The sequence below is a fragment of the Schistocerca gregaria genome, chromosome 10, assembly GCF_023897955.1.
Source record: "Schistocerca gregaria isolate iqSchGreg1 chromosome 10, iqSchGreg1.2, whole genome shotgun sequence".
NCBI lineage: Eukaryota > Metazoa > Arthropoda > Insecta > Orthoptera > Acrididae > Schistocerca > Schistocerca gregaria.
In genome coordinates, this window is record NC_064929.1 from 210,272,873 (window position 1) to 210,285,420 (window position 12,548).

The window sequence follows — 12,548 nt, forward strand, 5'->3', positions numbered from 1 at the left end:
CTGGAGGAGGTGGGGAAGGGGAAGGGGAAGGGATAGTGTGTATGGGTGGGGGGGTGGGGGGGAGAGACAAACTCTGGCTGATGGAATGTGCAGGGACTAGGCTGCCAATGGGTGCAGTGTCAGGAGGTTGTGGGCAGGGAGGTAGTGAAAAAAAGGAGAGTAGTGAGGAAGCAGTCAGATACATTGGCAGAGGGCTTCAAGTAAACAGATTGGGAGATGGGAATGGGGAGAGGATATGACAGAGGGGGTAGAAACTGTTGGGTGGAGGATTTGGGGTCAAGATGTTACAGTAGGTAACCTCCACAACATCCTAGTTCATCCCTATGCCACTCCCAAACCCAGCCGCTTGCCACAAGGGCAATATCCCTGTGGAATATCCAGGCCCAAAGGCTGCCCAATCTACTCACCCAGCATTTCCTATTCCAATCTTGTCACTGGTTTATCCTACATCTGTGAAAGCAGCCAAGTCAATTACCAGCTCTGCTGTAATCACAGCACAGCTTTTTACACTAGTACGACTCAAACTGTGGCCAAGAGCAAAGTAGACCACCCCATGGCACAACATGCACCTGAACATAACACAACTGATTTCAATGACTGCTTCACTGTCTGAGCCATCTGGATGCTTTCCTCCTCCACCAGCATTTCTGAAGCATTTCTGGAAGTTATCCTTACAACACATTCTCCACTCCCTCAGTTATTCCGCCATCAACCAAAGGTGACATACTATCCCTATATCCTTCACCTAACAGTTTCTACCCCCTCTATCCTATCATCATCTCCTCGTTCTCATCTCCCACCCTGTTTATTTGAAGACATCTGCCAATTCATCCACCCATCTTTCCCCACTCCCCTCCTATTCATCTTTCCCCACTCCCCTCCTATTTTGCTCCCTGCCCCACAACCTCCTGACACTGCACTCGTTGGCAGTCTAGTCGCTGCACACTCCACCAAACAGTGTTCATCACTCTCCCCACCTGTACACTACTATACTTTCACCTTCCCGTTCCCCTTCCCCTTCCCTACCTCCTCCATATTGCTGCTGGCATCCCACATGATAGTTGAATTCTAGCCTGAGATACTGGAGTTGGCGATGTGTGTGTGTGTGTGTGTGTGTGTGTGTGTGTGTGTGTGTGTGTTACTGACAAAGGCTGTGGCCAAAAGCTTTCTGTGAGTCTTTTTTAATTGTGCCTGTCTGCAACTTGACCTCTCATCTTCACGGTAAGTAGCAATCTGTCTTTTCCCACAAAATTGATAAACTCTCAAAAACCGTGTTTTTTTGCACTGTAATCTGACTGAAGCTAGGTTTTTGACAGTGATTTTTCAGTTTTGTCAAATAATGCTGTTTTTACTTATTCGATTCACTTTAAACTGTTTCTGTGCGTTCAGCTGACATAAGAATGAATTTTATGTGCTACAGTTAGCCCTACTTTAAACCATCATATGTCGACAATGGATAAAGATTATTGGATACAAAAAAATTTTGTGTTGACTTTTTCGATTTATGTATCCTGTGAAAAGTTTGAACTGTTTCATACAGGTTTAAAGCTTACAAGTGGAAAACTTCATGAACCTCCCTAGAAAAGTGTTTCTTTCACATGAAATCCAAACGAAGCAAGATTTTCTCAAATGGTTAAACTTACCATAGACAGAGGGCCGTTACACTGTGGGTTAGAATAGGCCTGAGGTATTCCTGCCTGTCGTAAGAGGCTACTAAAAGGAGGTTCACACATTTTGGCCTTTATGTGATGTTCCCCTCTAGGGTTTGACCTCCATTCTTCAAAATTTTCCCGAACAGCGGGTCAATTGGAGAATGGGACCTCACATGGTGCAGCATGTCCATTGTGCATTTAATCTGCAGCCCACTTTCGCATTGTCGAATTGCAGTCCCGCCCATTCTCCATCTCTTGGGTGAGGACACCTTCCTGGGTTCATTTTCCACCATGCACAATGCAATGTCGCTTTCTGTGTCGACGATGAACATGGACTTCTTAGCACCTGATATCCAGCACGGTAGCCAGTATGTTGTGGTGGGGTCGCCAAGTACCCTGTTGGTCGTAGCCCCCTGACCATACAGGGATAGCTCTGCTGATGCCTGCGCCGTTAACTCCTCATGTATGCCAAGGGGTAAATGCCCATCCCCCCTGGGGCATCAGGACTCCCGGCAATGGCCATCTTGCCAGGTGGCCTATGCTGCGGCTGGGTGGTGCCCATGAGGAGGGCCCCTGGTCGCAGTCGGTGGCATGTGGGCAGATGACACGCGATGAAGCATAGTCCATCATCTCTTGCTGGCGGTGAAATGCCAGCAGTCTCTAAGCATTCACGAGCTCAATTCAATGCACAGAGGTACGACTCCCAAATTGGTCCGTTCCCTGGCCACACCATGGGAGAAACGTCAGGCTAAGGATGACAGCAGATCTTATTCGCCACTCGGTACTATGTATGTTTGAGAGCTCATGGGGAATCTTTCATGACGATGAAGCCTCAGTTTTTTGTTGAGCATTTAGAGGACAAGTTTGGGGAGGTGGAGGGCTTGTCCAAAGTCAGTCTAGGTCAGTCTTGATCAAAACAGTATCCTGTGTCCAGTAAAGGGAGTTACTCGCGTGTGACAAGCTCGGGGATGTTTCTGTAAACATCATGCTCCCATACAAGCGTAAATATGGTCCAGGGTATCATATTTCACAGGGACCTTCTTTTGCAGTCCGACGGTGATCTGCGTGCCAATTTAGAGCGGCGAGGTGAACATTTCGTCCAGTGTGTCCACCAGGGTCTGAGGGATAATCAGGTCGCCACTGGTGCCTTCATCTTGGCCTTTGGGGGGGATACATTGCCTGAGAAAGTCAAGGTGATGGTCTACTGCTGTGTTGTAAGTGCTGGAAGTTCAGCCGTATGTCTTCCCACTGTACTTCCAGTGTCACATGTCGAGATTGGGGATGCCTGTCACATGTCGAGATTGGGGATGCCCATCACATCCCAATACTCCGTGTGCCCCGTCTCCCATCTGTGTCATCTGCGGAGAGCACCATTCGTCTTGCTCGCCAGACTGCAGGATTCTCCAGAAAGAAAGAAAAATCATAGAGTACAAGACCCTGGACTGACTGACACACTGAGGCTGAGAGAATTTGAATGCCTGCATTCTGTGTGTATGACATCGTCTTACGCTGCTGCTACAACAGTTCTGGCACCATCAGCTCCGCCAACCCAAGTCTCCTCTCAGAGCCAGAAGACTACACCTGCCCCCTTGATGGTGGGGGGCATTTCCTTCCCTGCTGCTCCTGTGCCACCTACTTTGGAAGCTTCACTCCCCCCCCCCCCCCATCCCAACCATCATGGACATCCGTCTCCACTTCCAAGCCCAAGAAGCGTATGTCTTCTATGGCTTCTTTCGCTGGGAAGGGGTTCCCTGGGTCACTCCCTTTCTGCTAGTAAGAAAGACAATACCTGCCAGTGGCTGAAGAGCCCAAAACCAGTTGGTCATAGGGCTTCATGCTCATCCTCCATCCAGGTGGCTGAACCAGTGAAGTCCTCCTAGCCAGGGAAACTCAAGGGGCAACAAGAGAAATTAAAAAAGAAAACCCCTAAGACAAATTGTGGTGCCACCCACACCACCGCTATCTATAAGCTCTGCGTCTGAGTATGGGGTGGAGATTTTGGCATCCGCTGTGGACCTAGATCTCGCCAGACCCTCAGACACAATGGATATTGACTGCTCAGGCAATAAGTCAGTGGCAGCAGGTGACTCTGAAGTGTAAACTGCCTCATTGAATGTTCCAAGCCTTCCCAGTCTCACAATGTCATCCTCCAGTGGAATAGCGGCGGTTTTTTCCAGTGCCTGGCTGAGCTACAGCAGCTGTTGAGCTTTACACCTGCTATCTGCATTGCCCTCCAGGAAACCTGCTTCCTGGGAACACGGACCCCTGTCATCCACAGTTATAAGGGATATTACAGGAACCATAGCAACTATAGTCTAGTGTGAGGTGGATTTTGCGTTTATGTCCTATACTCAGTCAGTAGTGAACCTGTGCCCCTTCAAACCCCTCTTGAAACTGTGGCTGTCAGAATAAGGACGACACAGGAAATAACTGTCTTATCTTCCTCCAGATGGTGCAGTATCCCTGAATGTAGTAGCTGCACTGATTGATCAACTCCCTAAACCTTTCCTATTTTTGGAGATTTTAATGCCCTTTACCCCTTGTGGGGTGGCACTATGCTTACTGTCCGAGGCAGAAATGTCGAAACTTCACTGTCTCAGTTTGACGTCTGCCTCTTAAATACTGGGGTCGCCACACATTTCAGTGTGCCTCATGGCCATTGATTTATCAATTTGCAGCCCAGGACTTCTCCCATCTGTCCACTGCAGAGCACATTATGATCTGTGTGGTAGTGACCACTCCCCCATCTTCCCGTTACTGCCCCAGCATCAGGCCCACGGACGCCTGCTCACATGGGCTTTAAACAAAGCGGACTGGGAAACTTGCACCTCTGTTGTCACCGTTGAATCTCCCCCACACGGTAACATTGATGTGATGGTTGAGCAGATGACTACAACAATTGTTTCTGTGGCAGAAGACACAATCCCTCACTCTTTAGGGTGCCCAAGGCGTAAGGCAGTCCCTCGGTGGTCAGTGGAAGTCGCTGAAGCCATTAAGGAGCATCGGCGAGGTTTACAGCGGATTAAGGGGCACCCTTCTCTGGAGCACCTCATTGCCATTAAAGGGCTCCATGCCTGCATTCGCCAACTTATCAAATGATGGAAGCAGGAGCATTGGAAGAGATACGTCTCGACCATTGGGTGCCATACATCACCTTCCCAAGTCTGGGCAAAGATCTGACCCAAACAGGTGTCCCTGGTGTTACCATAAATGACAAGTTATCTACTGTCACAAATGCAATTTCCGAGTACTTTGCTCAGCACTTTTCTTGAGCCTCTGCATCGGAGAAGTACCTCCCAGCCTTTCACACACTCAAACAGTGGCTGGAAGGGAACGTCCTCTCATTCACTATATACCACAGTGAATCCTATAACGTTACATTTACAGAGTGAGACCTCCTCACTGCCCTTGCACATTGCCCCGACGCAGCTCCTGGGCATGATCGCATCCACAGCCATATGATTAAATATATCTCATCTGACTACAAGCAACACCACCTCGTCATCTTCAACCGGATCTGGTGTGATGGGTGTCTTTCCATCGCAGTTGCGACAGACCACCATCATTCCGGAACTCAAATGCGGTAAAAACCCTCTTGATGTGGAAAGCTATTAGGCCATCAACCTCACCAATGTTCTTTATAAGCTGCTGGAACGTATGGTATGTTGGTGGTTGGGTCTGGAGTCACGTGGCCTGCTGGCACCATGCAGGGCAGCTTCCGCCAGGGTCGCTCTACCACTGGTAATCTTGTGTCCATCTAGTCCGAACAACCTTTTCCAGATGGCAACAACTGGTTGCAGTCTTTTTTTACTTACGTAAAGCGTACGACATGACCTGGCGACATCTTATCCTTGCCACATTGTAAGAGTGGGGTCTCTGGGGCCCGCTCATGATTTTTATCCAAAATTTCCTGTCGGTTGGTACTTTCTTTGTCGAAGTTGGTGCCTCCCATAGTTCCATCCATATCCATGAGAATGGAGTCCCACAGAGCTGTATTAAGTGTCTTTTTATTTTTAATGGCCATTAACAGTCTAGTTGCAGCTGTTGGGCCCTCTGTGTCACCTTCTCTGTATGCAGACAACTTCTGCATTTCGTTCTGCTGCTCCAGTACTGGTGTTGCTGAGATGCACCTACAAGGAGCCATCCACAATGCGCAGTCATTGGCTCTAGCCCACAGCTTCCAGTTTTCAGCTGCAAATTTATGTGTCATGCGCTTCTGTCAGCGTTGTACTGTTCATCCGGAACCAGAACTTTACCTTAAAGATGATCCACAGTCCCTAATGGAGACATATCGATTCGTAGGACTGGTTTTTGACACTCGATTGACATGGCTCTCTCATCTTCGTCAGCTTAAGCAGAAGTGCTGGCAGCTCCTCAATGCCCTTCGTTGCCTGAGCAACACCAGTTGGGGTGCAGATCGCTCTATGCTGCAGCAGCTCTACAGAGCCCTTGTCCGATCCTGAATTGACTATAGGAGTTGGTTTATGGTTCTGCAGCACCTTCAGTGTTGCATTTACTTGACCCTGTGCGCCACTGCGGGGTTTGACTAGAGACAGCAGCTTTTAGGACGAGTCTGGTGACCAGCATACTGATGGAGGCTGGTGTCCCTCCATTGCATATCAGACATGCGCAACTGCTTGCCAGTTACGCAGCACACATTCGTAGTTGCCCTGAGCATCTGAATTACCATCTCCTTTTCCCACCTGCGGCAGTCCATCTCCTGCATCAGTTGCCCAGGTCAGGGCTAACCATTGCAGTTCGCATACGTTCCTTCTCTCCGAACTGGAGTCCTCCCCTTTACGTCCTTTACTTATGGTCCGTTCATGTATGCCTCCATGGTGTATGCCTCGGTCACAGCTTCGTCTGGACCTTTCACGTGGCCCTATGGCCTCCATTAACCCTGTGGCTCTCCGCTGTCACTTCCTGTAGATTCTTGACGTGTTCCGGAGCTCTGAAGTGGTTTACACCGATGCCTCGATGGCTGATGGTTGCGTTGGCTTTGCCTACGTTCAAGGCGGCCATATTGAACAGCATTCCTTACCCAATGGATGCAGAGTATTCACTGCACAGCTGGTGGCCATTATTTGTGCACTTCAGTATCTCCGTTCATGATCTGGGGAGTCTTTTCATTTATGTACTGACTCCTTGAGCAGCCTGAAAACTATCGACCAGTGCTACCCTCATCAACCTTTGGTAGTGTCCATCGAGGAATCCATCTATGCCCTATAACGGTCCAGTCGTTCAGTGGTGTTCGTCTGGACCCCTGGTCACGTCGGGCTGCTGGAAAATGAACTTGCTGACAGGATGGCCAAATAGGTACACAGAAATCACTTCTGGAGATGGGCATCCCCGCAACTGACTTTTGTTCATTATTATGCTGCAAGGTTTTTTAGCGTTGGGAGACGGAATGGCAAAATCTCAGTTCACACAACAAACTGCGAACCATTAAGGGGACCACAAATGCGTGGAAGTCCTCGATGAGGGCGTCTCGCAGGGACTCTGGCTCTCTGCAGGCTCCACATTGGCCACGGCTACCTCCTGCGCCATGAAGACCCACCTCAGTGTCGGTGCGGCACCCAGTTGACAGTGATCCATATTCTTCTGCTATGTCCTTCTTAGGCTGCCCTGCGACTTCATCTTTGGTTGCCGAACTCGTTATCATTGATTTTAGCAGACAAGGCCTCATTGGCTGATTTGGTTTTACGTTTCATCCGTGAGGGTGGGTTTTATCATTCAATCTGAGTTTCAGCACCTGTCCTTTGTCCCTCTGTGTCCTCCACCATAGTGCTCTTAGGGTGAAGGTGGTCAGCCAGTCACTGTAATCTGCTTCCTTGTTTTACTCTCTTCTAACTGTTTCTTGCATCTCTCTGTTGTTCTCTTGTCCTCTTTTGTTCCTTTTGGTGGTCGTTTCCTTTCCTTTGTTCTTATGGTCTACCCGTTCTTTCCGTTTTGTGTTATATGTCTTGTCTATTTTATTCTCACACTTGTGGCATTGTATTAGGAACAAGGGATCGATGACCTCATAGTTTGGTCCCTTCCCCCCTCTCTTAAACAAACCAACCAATGCTGTTGGTCCAAATCTGAATCATCAGTACCACTCCAGTGTGGAATTACTTAATGATGACTGATTTTGCACCAAAAATCCTAAAGAGGGTCACTATTTCTTCCCATTAAATCCAAACAACACCATTACATGAGCATTAATTTCAGCCCAGTTAAAATCTTTCGCGAGAGGAATTAATCGAGTTGCACAGTTTACCTGGGTACTAGATCTGGTCCATTGTTCAAACCTCACCTAATATACTGTCACATAGCTAAGTAAGACAGATGTTTAATAGCCACACAAATAGCACCATTCCATGCTAAACCAAAACCTTTTTGTACTATCTGGTCTTTCTGTGATATATAAACAAAGTTGATGTGACTTACCAAACAAAAGTGCTGGCAGGCTGATAGATACACAAACAAACAGAAACATACACACAAAATTCAAGCTTTCGCAACCAACGGTTGCTTCTTCAGGAAAGAGGGAAGGAGAGGGAAAGACGAGGGGATGTGGGTTTTAAGGGAGAGGGTAAGGAGTCATTCCAATCCCGGGAGCGGAAAGACTTACCTTAGGGGGGGGAAAGGACAGGTGTACACTCGCGCTCACACACACACATATCCATCCGCACATACACAGACACAAGCAGACATTTGTAAAGGCAAAGAGTTCGGGCAGAGATGTCAGTCGAAGCGGAAGTACAGAGGCAAAGAAGTTGTTGAAAGACAGTTAAGGTATGAGCGGCGGCAACTTGAAATTAGAGGAGGTCAGGGCCTGGCGGATATCGAGAACAGAGGATATATTGAAGGGCAAGTTCCCATCTCCGGAGTTCTGACAGGTTGGTGTTAGTGGGAATTATCCAGATAACCCGGATGGTGTAACACTGTGCCAAGATGTGCTGGCCGTGCACCAAGGCATGTTTAGCCACAGAGTGATCCTCATTACCAACAAACACTGTCTGCCTGTGTCCATTCATGCGAATGGTCATTCCCACATAGAAAGCTTCACAGTGTAGGCAGGTCAGCATACGAAGTTTACCAAGGTAATTCCATTCCTACTCCTAATGATCCAACTCCCCAAGACACTATCCAAATTGAACCCTGCCTGGAACAGTTCCATCCTCCATCACAGCGGGACCCACCTCCTCTTCATCAAAATCACCCTCTCCAAACCTTCCAGGAATTTCTGACTTCCAGCCTTGCCTCTCAATCCTTCTTAAAAAACCTTAATCCTACTCCCAACATCACCACTGCTGAAGCCCAAGCCACTGCTGAAGCCCAAGCTATCCATGATCTGAAGGCTGACTGGTCCATCGTCATTCTTCTGGCGGACAAGGGTTCCACAACCGTGGTACTTGATCATCGGGAGTATGTGGCTGAGGGACTGCGTCAGCTTTCAGACAACACCACATACAAAGTTTGCCAAGGTAATCCCATTCCTGATGTCCAGGTGGAGCTTCAAGGAATCCTCAGAACCTTAGGCCCCCTACAAAACCTTTCACCTGACTCCATCAAACTCCTGACCCCACCGACACCCCATACCCCTACCTTCTACCTTCTACCTTCTTCCTAAAATTCACAAACCCAATCATCCCGGCCGCTCCATTGTAGCTGGTTACCAAGCCCACGCAGAACGTATCTCTGCCTAAGTAGATCAACACCTTCAACCCATTACATGCAGTCTCCCATCCTTCATCAAGGACACCAACCACTTTCTCGAATGCCTGGAATCCTTACCCGATCTGTTACCCCCGGAAACCATCCTTGTTACCATTAATGCCACTTCCTTATACACAAATATTCCGCACGTCCAGGGCCTCGCTGCAATGGAGCACTTCCTTTCACGCCGATCACCTGCCACCTTACCTAAAACCTCTTTCCTCATTACCTTAGCCAGCTTCATCCTGACCCACAACTTCTTCACTTTTGAAGGCCAGACATACCAACAATTAAAGGGAACAGCCATTGGTACCAGGATGGCCCCCTCATACGCCAACCTATTCATGGGTCGCTTAGAGGAAGCCTTCTTGGTTACCCAGGCCTGCCAACCCAAAGTTTGGTACAGATTTATTGATGACATCTTCATGATCTGGACTCACAGTGAAGAAAAACTCCAGAATTTCCTCTCCAACCTCAACTCCTTTGGTTCCATCAGATTCACCTGGTCTTACTCCAAAACCCATGCCACTTTCCTTGACGTTGACCTCCATCTGTCCAATGGCCAGCTTCACACGTTCGTCCACATCAAACCCACCAACAAGCAACAGTACCTCCATTATGACAGCTGCCACCCATTCCACATCAAACGGTCCCTTCCCTACAGCCTAGGTCTTCATGGCAAACGAATCTGCTCCAGTCCGGAATCCTTGAAGCATTACACCAACAACCTGAAAACAGCTTTCGCATCCCGCAACTACCCTCCCGACCTGGTACAGAAGCAAATAACCAGAGCCACTTCCTCATCCCCTCAAACACAGAACCTCCCACAGAAGAACCACAAAAGTGCCCCACTTGTGACAGGATACTTTCCGGGACTGGACCAGACTCTGAATGTGGCTCTCCAGCAGGGATACGACTTCCTCAAATGCTGCCCTGAAATGAGATCCATCCTTCATGAAATCCTCCCCACTCCACCAAGAGTGTCTTTCTGCTGTTCACCTAACCTTTGTAACCTCTTAGTTCACCCCTATGAAATCCCCAAACCACCTTCCCTACTCTCTGGCTCCTATCCTTGTAACCGCCCCTGGTGTAAAACCTGTCCCATGCACCCTCCCACCACCACCTACTCCAGTCCTGTAACCCAGAAGGTGTACACGATCAAAGGCAGAGCGACGTGTGAAAGCACCCATGTGATTTACCAACTGACCTGCCTACACTGTGAAGCTTTCTATGTGGGAATGACCAGCAACAAACTGTCCATTCGCATGAATGGACACAGGCAGACAGTGTTTGTTGGTAATGAGGATCACCCTGTGGCTAAACATGCCTTGGTGCACGGCCAGCACATCTTAGCACAGTGTTACACCGTCGGAGTTATCTGGATACTTCCCACTAACACCAACCTGTCAGAACGCCGGAGATGGGAACTTGCCCTTCAGTATATCCTCTCTTCTCAATATCTGCCAGGCCTGAACCTCCACTAATTTAAAGTTGTTGCCGCTCATACCTTACCTGTCTTTCAACAACTTCTTTGCCTCTGTACTTCCGCGTCGACTGACATCTCTGCCCAAGCTCTTTACCTTTACAAATGACCTCTTGTGTCTGTGTATGTGCAGATGGATGTGTGTGTGTGTGTGTGTGTGTGTGTGTGTGTGTGTGTGTTTGTGGGCGCGCGCGCATGCCTGTCCTTTTTCCCCCCTAAGGTGAGTCTTTCCGCTCCCGGGATTGGAATGACTCCTTACCCTCTCCCTCAAAACCCACATCCTTTCGTCTTTCCCTCTTTCCTGAAGAAGCAACTGTTGGTTGCGAAAGCTAGAATTTTGTGTGTATGTTTGGGTGTCTATCAACCTGCCAGCACTTTTGTTTGAGTTGTACTTTTTATTACATTTGGCCTAACTCGGCGTGATTTCCATCGTCAGGTTATATCAGATGGTATTGATGTCCAACATCAAAGGAGCAAACTTACACAGTAGTGACAGCAATTAAGAGTGCAGTATCATAAGGACATTAAGAACACCTGGCATATGACGATGGCAATCACACTGAATTGAGCCTTTTATAATAAAAAACATAACTGAACACAGCAGTGTCTTGGTCTCATAGCATAACTTGTATGTCAAAAACGTTTTTCCCCATGTTCCTAGCTCAAATAGGAACCGAGCACCAAGATCCTCCCAAATTCTGCAGTCAACTTTTGAGACATATTTGTTACAGTGCTTCCACACCGTAATGATACTCAGGAAGAAATAGCAGTGGAAATTGATGACAACAATCATTAAATTTAAATTCAGATAACCACTGTACGTGGATCTGGGCATGGTGTCAGTTAACATTCAGTTTTGCAGTAATGTACTGCTCCTGTTTGTTGAGGCTGTAAAGAGAGAAAATGTCTGTGGACACGGGATGCTCAGAGAAAGGTGTTAATGACATAAATGACTGGCTGTAAAGTGATGACGAGACTGGCTATGGTACAATGTCGGATGGCTAAATTATTGCCATCGGATTATCTGAGTACAGTGCTGGTAATGATGACAGATTAGCTGATGAAGTTGGAATGATGTTATGACATGTACAGAGGCAACAGTGTAACTGAAAAAAAAGGCATATTCAGAACACCAGGCAGAAATAAATGCACCTGAAACGATTCTGGTGAAATGGCTGCATGATTGGACTGCTCATAAATGATGTACAAATGTGGCTGAAAAGAAATTTATTGATTATTTCATTGTATAAAACTCACCGTTTTTCCCTCTTCTTTTTACAGCTGGTTAAAATTTGTGCTAAAATAAAGTGTAATTTTTGTGTGTATTTGAAAATAAATATGACATGTGTATTTGATATTTAACCGATATAATTGTAATTTTTATCTTAATATCTGGGTTATTCACATTATCAATGACCTGGATGACTTGCTGGGATGAATGAGGGTATATTGTGCTGTTGAAATTCTCTTTCGAGCAAGAGATTGGTGATTTGATGCTGAAAAAAATATCTTAGGCAATATTGTGGTGCAGGAAAGTCACGTGAAGTGAGGAGGTTCAGGCTACTCGTCGAATTCTAACTAGCCAGCCTTTTAACACCATTATTATTACTGTCATTGTCATTGTTTTTGCCTTGAATTCATAGTTGGATTTGATGCAGCTCTCTGTGGAAGCCTCTTATTCTCTGCTCAACTACAGTAACCTTCAGCCACGT

General features: G+C 47.4%; 1 protein-coding gene across 1 annotated transcript in view; it reads left to right on the plus strand.

Annotated features, from left to right (window-relative positions):
- Positions 1 to 12,548, plus strand: part of LOC126293350 (uncharacterized) — a 70,644-nt gene that overhangs the window by 16,078 nt on the left and 42,018 nt on the right. The gene's annotated exons all lie outside the window — the stretch shown is intronic.